General features: G+C 44.6%; 1 protein-coding gene across 1 annotated transcript in view; it reads right to left on the reverse strand.

The window, feature by feature from the left end:
• Positions 1-16,703, reverse strand: part of LRP5 (LDL receptor related protein 5) — a gene marked incomplete at its 5' end in the record, with an annotated part of 238,636 nt that overhangs the window by 191,167 nt on the left and 30,766 nt on the right. The window lies entirely within an intron of this gene.

The following is a 16,703-nucleotide window of genomic DNA, read 5'->3' on the forward strand; positions in this document are numbered from 1 at the left end:
GGGAAAATTATAAAACTAGCTGGAAACTTGGTCTCAAGCCCAATGTTTCTGAGCTTCAGTCTGCTTTATACAAGCCCATCCACACCACTAGCTCTCTTTTGTGAGCTGTATTAAGAGTTTAAGAGCCTTGGAGCACCTTGAGCTTACTGCTATCCTTAAACCTCAGCCTGTGAGAAGCAAGGGGCCTCCCAAAATTATGCAAGCCAAAGAAAGCCTGAAACTTGATGACAGTAGTGTATTGGACTCAGGACAGCAAGGAGCAGACTCAGCTCTGGCTGAAAATGTCATTAATGCTATAGGTCCTGTTATAGACTGAGGAACCTATAGCAGAATGGGAGGCAAAGACAGAAGCACTAGGAAACACTGAAGGGACAAAACAGGACTGCAAACTATTCATAAACTGCTTATCGCTGTGTACATACATGCCGACCACTTTTGCCCCTCAGTCACGATTTTGATCCATGCTAGCCCTGGATGTGATCTCTAGCCACGGTGTGTGTGTGAAAGGAAAATAATCCTCATTTCATCTGGAAATCTCATATTCCCGACTCCAACTGCTGCTCTGGGACTGCTGAAAGAAACAACTCCTCCCAGCCAGGCCAGGTGTTTAAATAGCTTGGACTGGAATTCACTGCCCTGAGCCACAGTTTAGCAGTTGCTAAACCTGGACATGATCCAGTGCCCCAGACTATTAACCATTCCAATAACTCCATCAGCATTTTTGTCATCTTCTGGAAAACAGAGGAGCTTGAACCAGACAGATAAACAATAGAAACTAAACATCAGAGATGCCTATGATCAGTCCAAATACACAAGCTGTCTACAGCTATGAGTGCATCCATCCTTTCCAATATAAAGGAGAGAGGGAAGGTAAACCCTGTAGCAAGATATTTATCCTAGCAATAGGCTCCAACAGATTTTTCAGGAAAGGAGCACAGTTTGGGAGGCAAATTAGCAACCCAGCACAGCTTCCAGGACTGCTGTCAGTAGCTAGGAGGAGCAGGAATGGAAGGTTATTAGGCTCCACCTAGAAGTCTGCCCCAGAGCCCCAGGCCAAATGCTGCTGCCTACCATCCACTCCCCTAGGTGTGGCCAAACCCGCTGGTATCGCCGCGTCCTTGCCAGCTCTGTGCAAGGTTCATGGGCACTGGTGGAGCCCTCTCCCATCATCCTCTTCTCTGCATAATCAAACAAAAAAACCCAAGATAATACTGGCACATTTTTCTTCTGGATTCCCATGTTCCCAATTCAGCAGGGTTTTTTTGTTGTTCACTTTAAGCAGAGAAAAACTGACCCATTGGGATCCCATTGGGAAAGAAGAGCTGAAGCTAATGGAAAGTAAGAGCCTAAAACTGTTTTGAGGAGCCCGAAGTGTCCCATATAATGGTTGAACTTGATGATCTTAAAGGTCTTTTCCAGGCTAAACAATTCTATGATTCTATATAGAGGACAAGCCAGCCTTCACAGTACAGAGGGAGGATATGCTATTTAAAGGAGGTTGCTCAGAAGCAGTCAATTGAGTTTTCAATTATGGTCTCCCTAGGTCATCTTAGGCATGTCATCAGTTCCTCTTAGGAACTATTTTTCCCCATCTGTTAAACAGGGGTAGCAAAATTTCTCCACATCCCTTTTGTCTGGCCAGATTCTATAGCCTGCAGTTCAGGTCTGGTTGTGGTCTTAGTTAAGACTTGAAGAGGTCATGGTTTCACAGCAGAGCTGAGTTTAACCCAAGCCACCTAAGACACCAAAGGAGGCAAACAGAGATCCTTTCCCATGTTCAGATTTGCATTGCTCTTGTTCCCAAGGAGCAGCACCTATGCAGAGCTCCTGCTGCGGTACCATCCATTCCCACTGTGCAAACACTCCCAGGAGAAGGAGGCTAACTTTCTGGAAATGCTCTCCCTCCATCTCAGCAGGGCAGAGGCTTTAGTCTTTGCTTCCTCCACAGGCACCACACCTAAAATATAAATTATATTCCAGAAGGTGGGGGATTTTTTGGTTTTTTTTTCTCCCGTTTTAACCTTTTGCTAGGGTGTGGAAAGCAAATAATCCCAACTGAGCATTCCTCACCTAACAAACTTACAGTTGCTTAATTAGGAATTTAATAAGTGTGACTTAATTATCTCTTAATGAGATTGCTTTATTAATGCCCATGGCCATAGCCCTTTAGGGTTCTCGATCTTGTCAGATCTCAAAAGCTAGGCTGAGTCAACACTTGAATAAACAGCTGCCAATAAAATACCTTGTGCTGCCAGAGGTGGCATTTGAATTTTACTGGATGGTTCCCTTCCCAGATTGAGCTCTGTACCTTTGCACAGTGCCAGCTAAAGCTTTGATCTCAGAGGTTCCTTTTCTGCGTAAGATGCAAAGTGGAGAACTGACCACTTTTGACACAGCTCACAGCAGGCAAAGTTTTAGAAGTCTTACTGGCCAGGCCATACTCCAGCTGGAGTAATTATAGCTCCCTTAACTTACTTCAATTTTCACCAGGAACCAGTTTTCTCCACTTCTGAAGAGCTGTTGTGCAATGCTGCCATATACTGTTAAGACCTGTCAACATGACAGACTTTTGGCATCTTCTTGGGTACCTGAAGTACCTATAAAACTCTCTTTGGCCATCTAGCACTCTTATTACTACTGATATTAGAGGAGAAGCACACATGGGCAGCTCTCATTTCTATTCTCAAATGGCTTTTTTCAGTTGTAAGCAACTTCATTAAACTTTAAGCTTTTCAGGTGGAATTTTGCCCTTCTGGTTTCTGCCTAGTATTTTTGGAAAGTTTGGGTCAGCTGTTTTTTAGTTTTAATGCAATGAGTAGGCAGGGAAAAATACAACTGTTGCCATGATTTAAATGTTAAAATAAATATTCTGTCACCTTGTCTTGAGCAATCCCGCACTTCACCAAGAAAAAAGAACTTTTAAAGTTGGCTCAGACATGCACTTGTTAGTTTTCCAGTGAAAACACATCTCACATTAGCTGAATCACATCAATGCCTAGTGAGCTAACCTACCCAGAATCCGCTACTTAAAACCCAGGAACAAATCCAGAGATGAGGCTCTTAAGCAATAACCACTCAATAGCAGCAATGGTGATAGAGTTCATGGCCCTTGAATGCTAGAAAATACATTTTGCAGAGCCTGTTCTTCAGGTCAAAGGAAGGTGGTTTAAAGGAAATGTTGCATCCAACATCTGAAGAGAGGAAGATGGTGCCAGAGAACAGCGTGTTCCTGATTTTTTTTGTTGAAAAAGTAAAAAAGCAAGCAACACCCTCCCACCCCCAACAAGTCATGCTGTTAATTCAGTACAGAGCAGAGCAGCAGAAATAGCTGAATCAGTAACACAGAAGATGCAGCAATCCCTGGGGAACAAATGCCTGATGAAGTGTCACCTCAAACAGGGTCTATAGCTGACAGAACAGCAGCATGAAGCCACAGGTTCAACACAAGACTCTTATCCAGATAGAAGAAGGAGAGTAGATAGTAGACAAGGAAAAGTCCCTTTTAGTTTTGCCATGGCTACCCACATCCTAGACAAGGCTAGAAATAGATTTTTATGAAAATCTGTGTATTTTAGGACCTTGTACTCAGCAGACCATCTCTGGTCCTTTCAAGGCATGCTGAGCCTTGGTACCATGTTCCCTCTCCTACGATTTAAAATAACCAGTGTTTCTTACATGCAAAACAACTGCAGCCCTGTACACATTTTCTCCTGGCCTTCCACAAAATGAAGGTGTGTTTCCTGGCAGGCAGTTTGTTGCTCTTTCAAACTACCCTGAGCAGTCTGCTCAGCGTTACAGCCAACGCGGACTGCTGCGGTGCAGCACGCTGAGGAAATGTCCTGGAACAGTTTTATTTGGAGCTGACATCTCTGACAGTGAGCTGATGCCTCATGGAAAGCTTCAAAGCAGAACTGACACTACCTCTAGAGCAGGACAGCTTCTGTTTCTTTCCCCCCCTTACCACAGATCCTTCTTCTTGTATAAAAACAGCAGAAGCTGTGTTGTCAGGGATGGGGCAGGAAGCAGTAAACTGGAAAACAGAGGCCCAGCCAATTTGCTTGACTTCACCACTCTTCTCCTCTACCTCCCTAAGTTAGTTGCCACTTCTCTGCATTCACTGTCTTTTCTACCCCAAAGATGTCTAGTCCGTACAGGTCACAAGCTCTTTAAGCCATGGGCAGCATCTCAATATATGTATGCTTCCAGCCTAATGCAAGGGGGAGCATGACTAAAATATTTTAAATAATTAAATATCAACTAATAAAAGCCATATTGTATAGGAGGGGCTGGTCAGCTTCTCTTCTTTTTATGCACTTGAAGGCTAAATGCTTTGTAGCACATTCCACTGTCAGCTACTCTGGAGAGTGCAACATTAAGGAAGCATCTCTTGCTCTTCTGTCCCAAGATCTAAAAGTACCTCTGGCCTTTGGGTGACAGCCACAGAAGGATGGAGAATGGACCCCACCAGTAAGATGTTCCAAAGCATGAGCAGCAAGGCTGGCTCTTGTCACTTGAATTCACTTGTCACCCATTTCCAGGCACCTGCACTACAGGAAACTATCAGTGCCACTAACATAACACATTAGAAGACTACAGAGCCTAAGTGACCCACTGGCCCTGGCTCCAACCCCACCAAGCCAACAAGATCATCTCTGGCTTCAAGTGGCCTGCATTCTCTACAGCAGCTGTATCACGACACATGGCAGAGCTTACTAGTGACATTTTCAGGCACACCTAAATCCCCTAGGCTGGCAACATCAAGCACCACATCCTGGCAAATGCGCCATTGGGAAGCGAGGTTCACCAGCGCGTTTGATCACACTGCACTGTATCTAGGATGAACAAGGTGCAGCCACTCTCCCCTCCATGCTCTCACCCATCCCATGGCCGCTGCTTTGCCAGCTGTCCAGGCTCATGCCTCCAGCCAGTCTTACAAGCAAGAGGAGAACCTGGTGCTCTCCATCCGCTTGCCCATGCAAGGACTGCTCTTTTGGAGCAGGTAGCCAAATTTCAGGAGATGGGGTGCTCCATAAGAAGCTTCAAGGACCTGTCTCCTCTTCATCCTGCTCTCCTCTTTTACTGTAGCTTGCTGAACACTCCTATTTTCTGTTCTTCCCTGACTCTGGTGAATGCAGCTTTGAGAGCCACAGAGCAAGAACAGCTGGCCCAAAAGCAAGGAGCAGCAGCCCCCTCAGGTCATTTTCAGTTCTCCTAGCCCCTTCTCTTCTGAGCCAACAGGAGAAACCCTGCCCTGACACCAAAGCTAGAAAATCAGCGTTTCGCCCTCCCTTCTGCTGCCTGCACACACAGATCACCCGGAGAGCAGTACCAAGGGCAGGCAGCAGCTACAGCCCCACAAGCACCAAGCCACCGACATACACACAGGGAAGAGGAAGCTGTTATCAGGCCCCAGTAACACAAAACAGCTGCTGCTTGGCTACAGCAGCCATGGCTCACCCCTGCTCAGGGCTGAGCAGCAGCTGTGCTCAGGAAACCTTCTGCTTTAGCTTGTGGTCCAGATTCCCGATGAATTAGGAGGCACCTCAGGAGGTCCCAATGAAATCCCAAAGTCTTCGTTTGCCCAAGCTGTTTTAGCAAATCAGCCCAGAGACCTCACTAGCATGGCCTTTCTCTTAAGACACCCCTTTTTCTCTAGGTTCTGCTGGCTCAAGTAAGTGATGCTGCAGCACATTGGCAACACATGACAGCTGTAGCTGAAATGTATTGGCCAGGCACTTTGGAAACCTTGGAGAAAAGGGAGAGGGAGAGAGAGAGGGAGAGGGAGAGGGAGAGAGAGGGAGGGGAGGGGAGGGGAGGGGAGGGGAGGGGAGGGGAGGGGAGGGGAGGGGAGGGGAGAGGAGAGGGAGAGGGAGAGGGAGAGGGAGAGGGAGTCTCAGCCTTCCAGTGACCTGCCTTGGCACCTCAGCCCCAGCTCAACTTGCAGCACAGGTTCCTCCATCTGTCCCACACCCTTGCCCAGTTCCACCAGTGCAATTCAAAGCCAGCTGTTAGAGGCAAGGGTCTTTAAGGCAAGGGTCTCTTGTGAAGCCTACATAAGCACACAACGAGAGAGATCTGCACTGGAAAAAGCCTTCAGCAAGGCTGCTATAGCTAGGGGATGAACAAAAGACAAGGTGAGGTGATATAAAATCCACCTTCCCCAGAGGTACTCCTGTATCCTGCCCAGTGACTGTTTACCTGGCAGGAGTGTGAAAACCTTGCAGAAGGACCGATGCCAGCACTCCTGCGACCTCCTCTCTCCCATGGCACATGGGTGGCCCAAGCCAAAAGGTTGCATAGAAAATAATTTTCCTGTTGTCAGAGGCTAAAATCATCTGTGTAAATATTATAGCAGTAGGTTAACAATGCAGACTGCATCCCCACCCAACCCACACAGTATTGCAAGGCAGGCAGGTCAGCTCCAGCCCAGGTTTTAATTAAAGAGCATATTGCGGTTAAAACTGTCCCTGCTTGCTTTTTTTGGGGGTTTAAAGTTCTTCCACAATGCAGCTGCTTTTAGTGCAGGTTTATTATTAGTCTCATCTACACTATGACCTCCTCAGCTCACTGGAATGACCACGAAACCCATGGAGAGAGAACAGATAGCACATGGCAGCCCTGCAAAAGGTACATGGTCACTTGATAAGTGGAGCTTAGTTTTAATTAGCAGTGGTAAGGGGGGGGTTGTGGTGTAATAAATCTCAGAATAAGAATTAGCCTCCCTGTGGCACCTTGCTGGTCATTTTTGGCAGGAAATGGCAAGACATGAAGGAATATTGAACCTCATGCTTCAGGGCTGGAGCCAAACAGATTCAGAGATGTGGAAGAGACATCGAACACATGCCTTTTTTTACAGGAGAGGTCTTGCATTTTCCTTTGAAAAGAGCAGTGACATCTGTGTTGGCAATGGGTGAAGTATACCTACTTCAAAGCTGTTGTGGGACGACAGTTCCTAGACCAACACATGCACACATGAACGTACACATGTTGCAGGGTGGGAAGGAGCAGCCACAGTGGGTATCCATACACCCTGCTAGGGAGATGAGGCAGTCTCAACTTGCCACTGCAGTGCTCTATCCCTAGCTAGAGGCAATCAGAAAGAGCTCTAAAGCTGAGCTAGGAAAAGGATAAGGTAATGAAGCAAACTTTTTACACAGTCCTGTGGCCAGAAACTGGCTCCATGACCCTGCTACATGGATCAGCAAAGCCCACTATTTTCAGCTAGCAGCTCAAGTCAACGGGGTAACAACATCTCTTCAGCCCTAACATCAGATACCTCAAAGAATGCTTCTGTTCAGGCTTTTAATTCCTTCTGCAAACAGTTCTGTACAAATGCATGCAGAGGTGTATTTCTCTTTCATCTGGCCAGCAATCATGTATACCCAGAAGCACGAAGACTAATAGCTCACTCCAGTTAAGAAAGGACTGTTCTTCATGGGAATGCCTGGTCTTTCTTTTCCTTTAGCATGCACACAGTTCTCTCCAGCTTATCTGATTTCTTCCATCATTCATTACCTCTTCACAGAAGAGTTCTCAGGTCATCCCATTAATCCCCAGGATTTTTCCTGTGCTACATTAGCCTGCAAAGTTTTGAAGTCCTGTAGGGCTGCTACTCTTTCCCTTGGGAGATCATTACACAGTCTGACAGCTCTCACTAACATTTTCCAGAACTCCCCGCTGGCTAACAAAACTGCAGACATTCAAAGAAAAGGACACTCTACCAAGCCCTGCACACACTGATGGCAGAACCAAGGCTCACAGCTGGAAAGAAACACATGGATTGTCCTAGTGCAAGAGATGTGCATCTGCTACCCATGTGGAGCCCTCCATCCCTTTTAGCCCCTGCTCCCCTTCCTGCTTTGGTTCATATGCATGTGGTTTTCAACTGGTGAGATCATCTTTTGAAAAAGCTTTATGTTTGGCTACAAACAGACCCCAGGGCTGCGTGTGATCCAGAAGAGGCACGGAGACCATGTTAATGAGGCTCACCATTTCCTTCAAAATGGTGCTCACTGCATGTCACAACTGCTGGGGGACAAGATTGCTCTCTCCTGCACAAGAGTCTCTACTTCTCCTTGTAGACTGAAGTAGAAAGGAAAGTGCAAAACTTTCCACAGAAATTTCCAAGGCAGTTCTGGACCACAGGAACCTGCCTGACCCTCTGTGAGACACTAGGGACTTCAACCCCAGCTGGGGGCCAGGCCTTGGGGAAAGCTCCAGTGAAAACTGACCCACTCCAGGGTGCCATTTCCAGGGAAGCTCATTTTTTCTGAAGATCTTTAGCCCAATACTAAACACAGTCTAAATACCGAAGATATGTAGGAATATGTAAAAACGAATAAATCAGAAAAAATAAAAAATGCCTTCAGCTCTTACAACATCCTTGCAATACACTTTGACCCAGCAAACAGGAGAATGAGATCGAAGAGCTGGCTTTTATCCTACCGATCAGACAGCCTTTCTGCCTGGGACCTGTAGACATTGGCCTATAGCACACAGCGCTGCTGCTGATCTCTCACTGTTGGGAATATTCACCAGGGTGCACACAGGAGGAATCAGTTTAGAGCCACTTTCTACCAGTAACAGGTCCCCATAATTGAGCTGATCAGAAGAACACAGCACATTCATCCAGAGCACACGTTTCTTCCATTTACGCTGTGCACCTTGAATAGCCATATTAGCATGTACCTACATAACAGGCTTTACCTAGTTCTGATTAAAGTTATCAGCAAGGATTTCCGTTGCTCCCCAACAGTACTGTCCTGTGCACCGGTATCAGCAAAGCTTCTTCCCTGAGCAAACTCTCTTTTCTGGCACTTTACAGGCTCATCTGCTTGCTGGCAACACCTGGATCACACAAGGTACCACACCATACCAAGGATATTTTTGTTATTGCCTGTTGCCACAAGGGTGCAGGACCAGCTAGCAGCCACTGTGCAACTCCCCGTTCCCCTACTGTGGTAAAATGTGTCTCAGTTTCCCAAGAGCATGGGGAACTTCTGCCCCATGGTACAGCTTATGTTAATCATTATTCAGCTGCCGACTTCAGCTTAGCTGCATTGACCAAGGATGAGCAAAGTTGCTCAGGAACATGCCTACAGCAGGAGGAGGACACATGTGAGAAATCACAACATAACTCTGGGATTTTATGTTCCTGTTTAAATACTTTTGAAAATTCTCACTTTCTAATCTGCAGCAGTGGCTGAAATCTCAAGACCTTAGAGCAGAGTTTATGATTAATCTAACTCTAGAATTTGGTTAAATCTTGACTTTTTCTTTCTTTTTTTTTTAAACTAGCCATGAATAGTCGCTTCTAAATGTGAGCATTTTCAAGCTGAATAAATCCCTCCTCCTTTCTTCTCCATTCCTTAGTATTATGAGAGTTATGCGGGAAGATTTAACAGTGTTTATACTCACAAGCTTGGGCTCTACACTTTCATCTGCACGCACTAAAGAACAAGAACCACTTGCATAAGTCCATGACCATCAAACCAGTGTGATTGGTTTCACCTGTCCCAGCTTGAAGGGGTTAAAATATTTAGCCACTTTTCATGAAGAAAAGTTATTTCTTTGCTATTTCAAACAGATTGTACAATCCCATCCAAACAGCTTTAGTCTTTTTAATTGGGACCAGCAGGATGTTGGGCAAGTTCTGCGTGCTAGCAAAGGACCTCTCCTTCAAACATGCTTCATAATTCAAACATAACTCCAGCCAAGGCACAAGTTGAACATCAACCAGGAAGCCCCAGATCAGGCAGAGACTCTTTTTTTCCCAGACGCTTTGGGGTTTCACTGTCAGAGGGAGGCTGAACAGGCAAGCTCCAGAAGAGCTGCCCCGCAGCACAACCTGCTGGTATCTCTCAGCCAAGACAGGACTGCTCCAAATACATAGGAAGAGAAAAGGTCCAAGGTCAAGGTCCAAGGACATGAAACTACAAGGAAGTCGACCCAAAATGCTGTAGAGCAAAGCCTAGCTTTACCCACAATAACTAGCTATCCAGCAAGACCAAAAAGTCAAAGCAGAGTCCTAACCCTGAGCTACATAGGCCTTCTAGCAGACAGGAATCATTACAGCTCTAGGCTTTGCTGTTGTTTAGCCTGGTTTCCTCTAGAAAAGCACAAACTTACAAGCCCATACTTCGTGCAAGATGAAAGCATTTGCTTTTGAACCCACAGACCAACTTCAGCCAAGCGCAACAAAGGTAATTCAGTTTCATGAGACAGAGGCCATGGAAAGGAGACAACTAGAGTGGCCCTGGTCAGGGGCGATGCTGCAATGTCAGCTTGCCTTTACTGCATACCAGAGAACCCACAGCAGAAAAAGCCCTTAGAAATGCTTTAGGCAGGGCTCAGGTTTCCTTTCTGATGGCAGAAATGAGCAGCCACTGGACACATCCAGAGAAACCAACTCCTTGATACCTGTTTCTGAGTATATGCATTAGCTGCTTTAAAGGTCATGCTTAAGAGTTCTGCATATGCTCCGCAATCCTCTGGACACCACGTGGCATATTGCAAACTCACATTTACAGTCGAAAAGTTCTTCATTCCTATTATTCCTTTAATTGTTTTAATATTCCATTATCTCCTTTCTTCTCTGCTGTCTAGAACAACATACTTCTAATACAGGTAATTAAATTAGAGGGAGGTGGCATTTAGAATTAATCTAATCTAAATTTAATTCCAGGATGTTCCTGTGTTTTATTGAGAAAGAGGCCATGCAACAGGTTGAAACCCAACATGCGTCAGATATGCTATGCTTCACAGCAGCAGAATGTTGTTTTTGGCAGTCCCTTGGCAGATGTCTTCTAGATAACTTGGTAGGACCCCATCTATTGTTATATTGTGAATTCTGAAGCAAACTTTCAAAGGTGTTGCATTTCCTCATCTAACATACTCACTGTTAACTATTGCAACACTACACCATGAAATGCAACAGATTTTGCCACCATTTGTGGCCTCAAAAGCAAAACAAGCAAAGCCATTCTAGGAGGCTGGCTTTAGCCCAAACAGAAACAATGGGTTGGAAGTAGAAACAACCAAGTAAATGTTTGCTGCTGGTGACCTCCAGCACAAAAAGAGCCAGAAGGGAAGAAATCCTAATTGCTTCGGACTTGCATATCAAGCCACTGCTGCAGAAGAGCCCTTTAGAGGACTACACATGCAGTCCACCTTCCACAGTCCCACTGCTCTCTTCAATGCTCATGAGTAGCTAGATACAAAACAGAACCAGCAAAGCTGCCAAAACTTTACAATTGTGTTTCAACGTACAAGCCAGAAAACACACCTTGACTTTCAGAGGCCAGGCTCCAGCCCAGTATTTTTATTTTTTAATGCCTAAACTGAGCTAGTATGAGACAAAACCATTGGGATGCAAATAAAAACCTACTTGATATTTCCCCAGCTGGCACTGCACTTTGAGCACTATTGCGATAGGACAAGGTGTAATGGTTTTAAACTAAAAGAGGGTAGATTCAGACTAGATATAAGGAAGAAATTTTTTACAATGAGGATGGTGAAACACTGGAATGGGTTGCCCAGAGAGGTGGTAGATGCCCCATCCCTGGAAACATTCAAAGTCAGGTTGGACAAGGCTCTGAGCAACCTGATGTAGTTGAAGATGTCCCTGCTTATGGCAGGGGGGGCTGGACGAGATGACCTTTAAAGGTCCCTTCCAACCCAAACCATTCTATGATTCTATGGTAAGCATGAAGATCTCTACCTTGCTTGCAGAAATGCACTGAGGCAAGACTTGATTTTATGCTCAGCCTTACACTTAAAAGCTCAGTTTCTGCTGAGAAAGTAATTCACAGCTGGAAGTGCAGTAACTCAAATAAGTACAAAAAAGACAGGTTGTGCCAGTACCTGAAGAAGAGACCTGGATGTAAACATACCAGGGCTGTGGGAATTGCAACAAGCTTCTGATGAGTACTCACCTTCCTGTAAGAACCTGTTACGAAGCCGCAAAGATTTTTATGGTGATGGTTTCTTTTAGCCATGATGTAGTTGTAATAGTCTCACTGTGTCCATGAGAAACTCCCCAAGACTCTTGTAAACAGGGTTGTAACCCAATTCCAACTCTTGTAATTATATCATGCCCACCTAAATTATCCCAGAAGAGTTTTATTTGGTTTTAATAAACCAATCCTAGAAAGTATCTGTTTTTAGAAAAGAAAACTCTTTCAGATTTTTGTTTAAGTAATGCCTCCTTCCTTTCCCTTTCCTTCCTACTCCCTCCAAGAAATCAGCAGAGGAGTCTAATAGCTCTTCAAAGAAGAGAATAAAAACCATTGCAAATCCACAAGCTTCCACTCCACTCTACAGAATCTGGTGTCCAACTTTGGGTCTTTGAAGAGATCCACAGAGACCAAAAGAAACAAGGCCACGATTTAGTGCAAAGTTCATCCAAAAATTTCCCCATTTCCAGGATAAGCAATTACAAGTCTGATGATCATAGTTTGCCTTTGTGGAAATGGCTCAGGCAACTTAAAAAAGGAAAAAAATACTGCAGAACACTGGCAGAACAGCTGCAACACTGACCCTTTATGCAGGAAGGCACTTCCTACAGACAGAAATGCACTTACATAGGCAGGGATAAATTACAAGGAAGAGCACTATTGCCTGGATTCACCCTATCAAAATGCAAGCATTTATCTGAGATGCCCAAATGAGGAGAAAAAGAAGTGAGCTGAATCTGAGGTAACACCCATCTTCTTACTTGGGAAATGGCAGGGAGTAGAGGAGACAGCTCTTATCTGAGGAGACAGCTCTTATCTCAGTATCTGGAGTAGAGCTCGAAGACCACAAGCTTAGATCTGTGGTTAGAGACTCTCCTGCAATTGAGGTGAAACCTGAGATCGCTATGTAATGATAAGTCTCTGGACTTTGTGGTTGTAGAGCAGCATCTGCCTGACATCTGCTAACAGCTCAGAACAGTTGAGGCGAACAGTCCCAAGCATCTCAACAGGGTGCAGCTCCCCAGCTATGCTGGCGGATGTTCCCAGCACCTTGTTGCATAGATACTGCACATGGGTGGCTCCTGGAAGATGGCAGAAATCAGGGTTCAGTTCCCTTCTGCTGAGGAGAAACCAATTAAAAATAACCTTAAAATACAATAAAATTCAGTCCCTCAAACTTTTTTACCCCTTCAGGAAATGTCATGTGAATTTTGTGGCTTATACTTCAAGCCTTCCAACGAGTGAGACTCCCAAAACCATACTATCCTTTTACCCCGAGAGATGCTCTAACCTATTGGCATGCAGATGCAGTCCATGCAAAAGCACTGCAAAATGCAACCTGACGCTGACAACCAAGTCGTCTCACTTCCAAAGTAATGTCTTTCCTTTCCTCAACATACCCTACTTGCTGAAATTTTCTCCTCAAAATTTGTATTGGGTAAGATTCGGGAAACTACCTCCCACCCATTTCTTTCAAACCACCCCTTGACTCTGCTGCTGCTGTTTTCATAGCACTTTCAGGTTGATGATGGACAAAAAGTCTACAAAGTAAAATCTTCCTGGGTAAAGACTCCCTCCAAATTCCAAACAGCCAGAGTCTGGGTCATGGTTTGGTTATTTATCCAACAGCTCAAATTCTGCAGTTGGCCTATTATCAGCCTCAAGACTACATGCAAGCAAGATTAAAGGCAACTAATTCGAAGTGAGAGACAAGCTATCAATCTGGTTAAAAAAAAAAAATGCACCTTGATCCAGCATTTTGCTATTGGTATGTATGTGTCATTCAAATGAGATGCATTAATCACTGAAGAATACTTGCCAAAAATCAAGTGTTTTCTACTCGTTCTCTCAGATGCAGATCTTAGGAGGTGAGCTGCAACTGTACGTGCAATAAGGTTTCCAAATTACTAGCAACTCTGAGCTGGTCCTAAATGCAAAACAAAAACCAAAACAGCCTAATGCTCTATGCATGAAAGATAATACGCAGTGAATGGGTCTGCATACCTGGGCGACTGGCAGCATATTGCTCTGAAATTACAGAAGCAGTACCCTGGAAGATAATCAGCATCTTCTGTGACATATCCATACTTGGAATATTGAAGTAGAGCTAATTTGCTTAAGCCCCGAAAGCCCACTTGCCTGCTTCTGAACTGGCAGGGACAGGAATGAAAACAGAAATGCAACAAGATATGCCCTTCCAGGGCCCTATTTATTAAGTGAATACAAAAATAAGATCATTTAAGTGCAGAGGCACAGTAATCCGCTCCATGGTGAAAAGATATCTTGGGTTAGCAGTAAACAGTTTACAATGCCTTGTAAACAGACCTCTTTACAAGCAGGAAGAATACTGAAACATGACACACATCATTGGATTAAAAGTTCCCTGTTGCAGCAATACTCCACACTTCTCATCTGGCAATTTCAGAGCACTTCGCAAAAGGTGAGAGCATCCTTCACTCTGTTTTCAGAGGAGCACACATGAAACAAATGAAACACAAGGAACTTGCACTGTTAAAGAGTTGAAGAAGTGCCACAGCATTTTCCAAGGATGATTGCTTACCCTTTGTTAGGTTTGTTTTGCAATGAAAAATAATGGCCAAAGCTATTGTGCCTTATGGAAGTTTTAAAAATGACTACTTTTTTTTTTTTTTTTTTACAGTAACCTGTTGCACAGTTGAATAAAAAATTTTTTTTCTTAATACAGTACATGGCATTTCTCCTCAATTGCACCAGAAGTAAATTTGGAAGCACTTTCAGTTTGTTATAGGCAAATAAGAAAGAAAAACAAGTCAGGCAGGCTTTCAATCTTTTTTCCATCTCTCTGCCCACTGTTTTATCCCCACCCTTTCACATCTCTGAGTCCACATACATTCCATTGATCAGGTAATCCACTTGTGTGTAATCCTTCTTCTTGTAGCTCTCGTAGGCCTGCATAAGGAAAAGAACTATAACAGCTATGAAAAAAAACGTACCAACTAAAAGCACTGCAAGAAGCAAACTTTTATCCACTACGTACTGAGTCAGGGGCTGGGCAGCAATGCGAAGATACTCATTGTCCATGTCCTGAGTTTCTGCAAAGCCCAAAGCTGTTGTTTTGGGTGCATCTGCTGGAGCCGTGGTTGTTGAAAAAATGTGAGATGTTGACTTTATCCCATCCCCAGTCATAGTTTCTGCTGTAGAGGCAGTAGTTAAAACTGTGGCATCTCTGGTAGAGCCCAGAAGAGAAGTTGATTTACTCAAGGATGTTGTGGCTGTACTTGCTTCTGGCCCTAGATATAGCAATGTAATGCCAGGCAGTGGATTCCCAGAGTGTGAACTCTCCAAGGGGTTGAGTGCCGTGGCATGAATGGAAGCAGTGGAAGATGCTCCTGCATCCTGCGGGATGAGGGTGGTCAATGTTGTGCTCAGTGTCGTTGGGCCAGCTCCAACAGTAGAGGGGCTACTAGAGGGGGGAGTGCTAGTGGTAGTGATGGCTGGGTTAACCTGCTCTGTTTGAGCCATTTGAGTACCTGCTTCAGAAATGACAGCGAGGGGAACAGAAGTAGAAGTGGGGGACAATACTGAGACAGGGCTACTATTTCCTGATTTTTCAGTGGTGGCCACAAGCTTGGTGACATGGCTGGAAGTGGAAGCAGAGATGTTAACAGAAATGGGAGAAGAGGCAGTGGATGACATGGCTTCAGCAAGGACACCAGAACCTCCAGGGCCATTTGAGGCTTTGGCAGTTGTTTCATAAGCTGTAGTGAGGACAGTTGCATTTATAACATTTGTTGTTACGGCTGTGGCAGTGGTGGTGGTTGCTGTGGTGGTGGTAGCATTGCTTGCCATTGTTTGTCTTGCATTTGTTGTTATATCTTCACTCCTAGCTGCAAACAAATGCTTCAAGTCAATCTTATGAGTCTGAGCAGTTGTGGAAAACAGGTTTTCCATGTTGTGCTGGTCAACCCATGCATTTACCATCCTCTCCTTTCTCTGCAGATAGCTTTGGTGGTGAAACAGGACTGTCTCCCTTTTCCCACTGACAATTTCTTCAAAAAGACAAAACCAATGAGTTTCGTAAGAATAAGTCTCAAGCTCAAATCTGACCTCATAGCCCCAACATGCAAAACAGAACACATATTCTGCAGTACATGTAGTACAACCATCTTGAAGTCAGCAAGAACATGAAAACTCAGACTCCTGCCTTTATGGCACATAATCCCTTTGGGGTTGGGGCGGGACGGGACAGTGGTGTTTGTTTGTTTTTTGCCACAGACCTCTGGCATTTGCCCAACCAGGGAATTAATTCCACAAAAGGGGGGTAATGAAGCACAGAGCGACAACACAGAAGCACATTATCAACAAGAGCAGCGTTACAAATGCCAGCTCCTGAGAAGACAACTCATGCTTTCAAGTTACACAGCATCAACAAAGCCTTCATGCTTAGATTCATAATTTTCACCTCTCAAAAACTGAGTGGAAATTTCCACTTACACCTTCATACTTCGGGAGAATTTCCTTCACAGCTAGTGATCTAGATTTATAGTGACATAAATCCCATCTGCTTATCAAAGGTCTGGTTGCTATGTTGCAGAGAAACCTTTGCCAACCCAAAAGAACCATGAATAAACTTTCTTTTTTTTAAACTTGGGTACAGCAAACTCTTGGAACATACTTTAGAAGATTGATTCCCCAATTACCAACAAGCTCTGTTTTGTTATTGTGTCACTTAATTAAAACTGAAGACCCTGGCACTGGAAAGTCACCATG

The sequence above is a fragment of the Platalea leucorodia genome (genome assembly GCF_965183815.1).
Source record: "Platalea leucorodia genome assembly, chromosome: 7".
In the NCBI taxonomy this organism is placed as follows: domain Eukaryota; kingdom Metazoa; phylum Chordata; class Aves; order Pelecaniformes; family Threskiornithidae; genus Platalea; species Platalea leucorodia.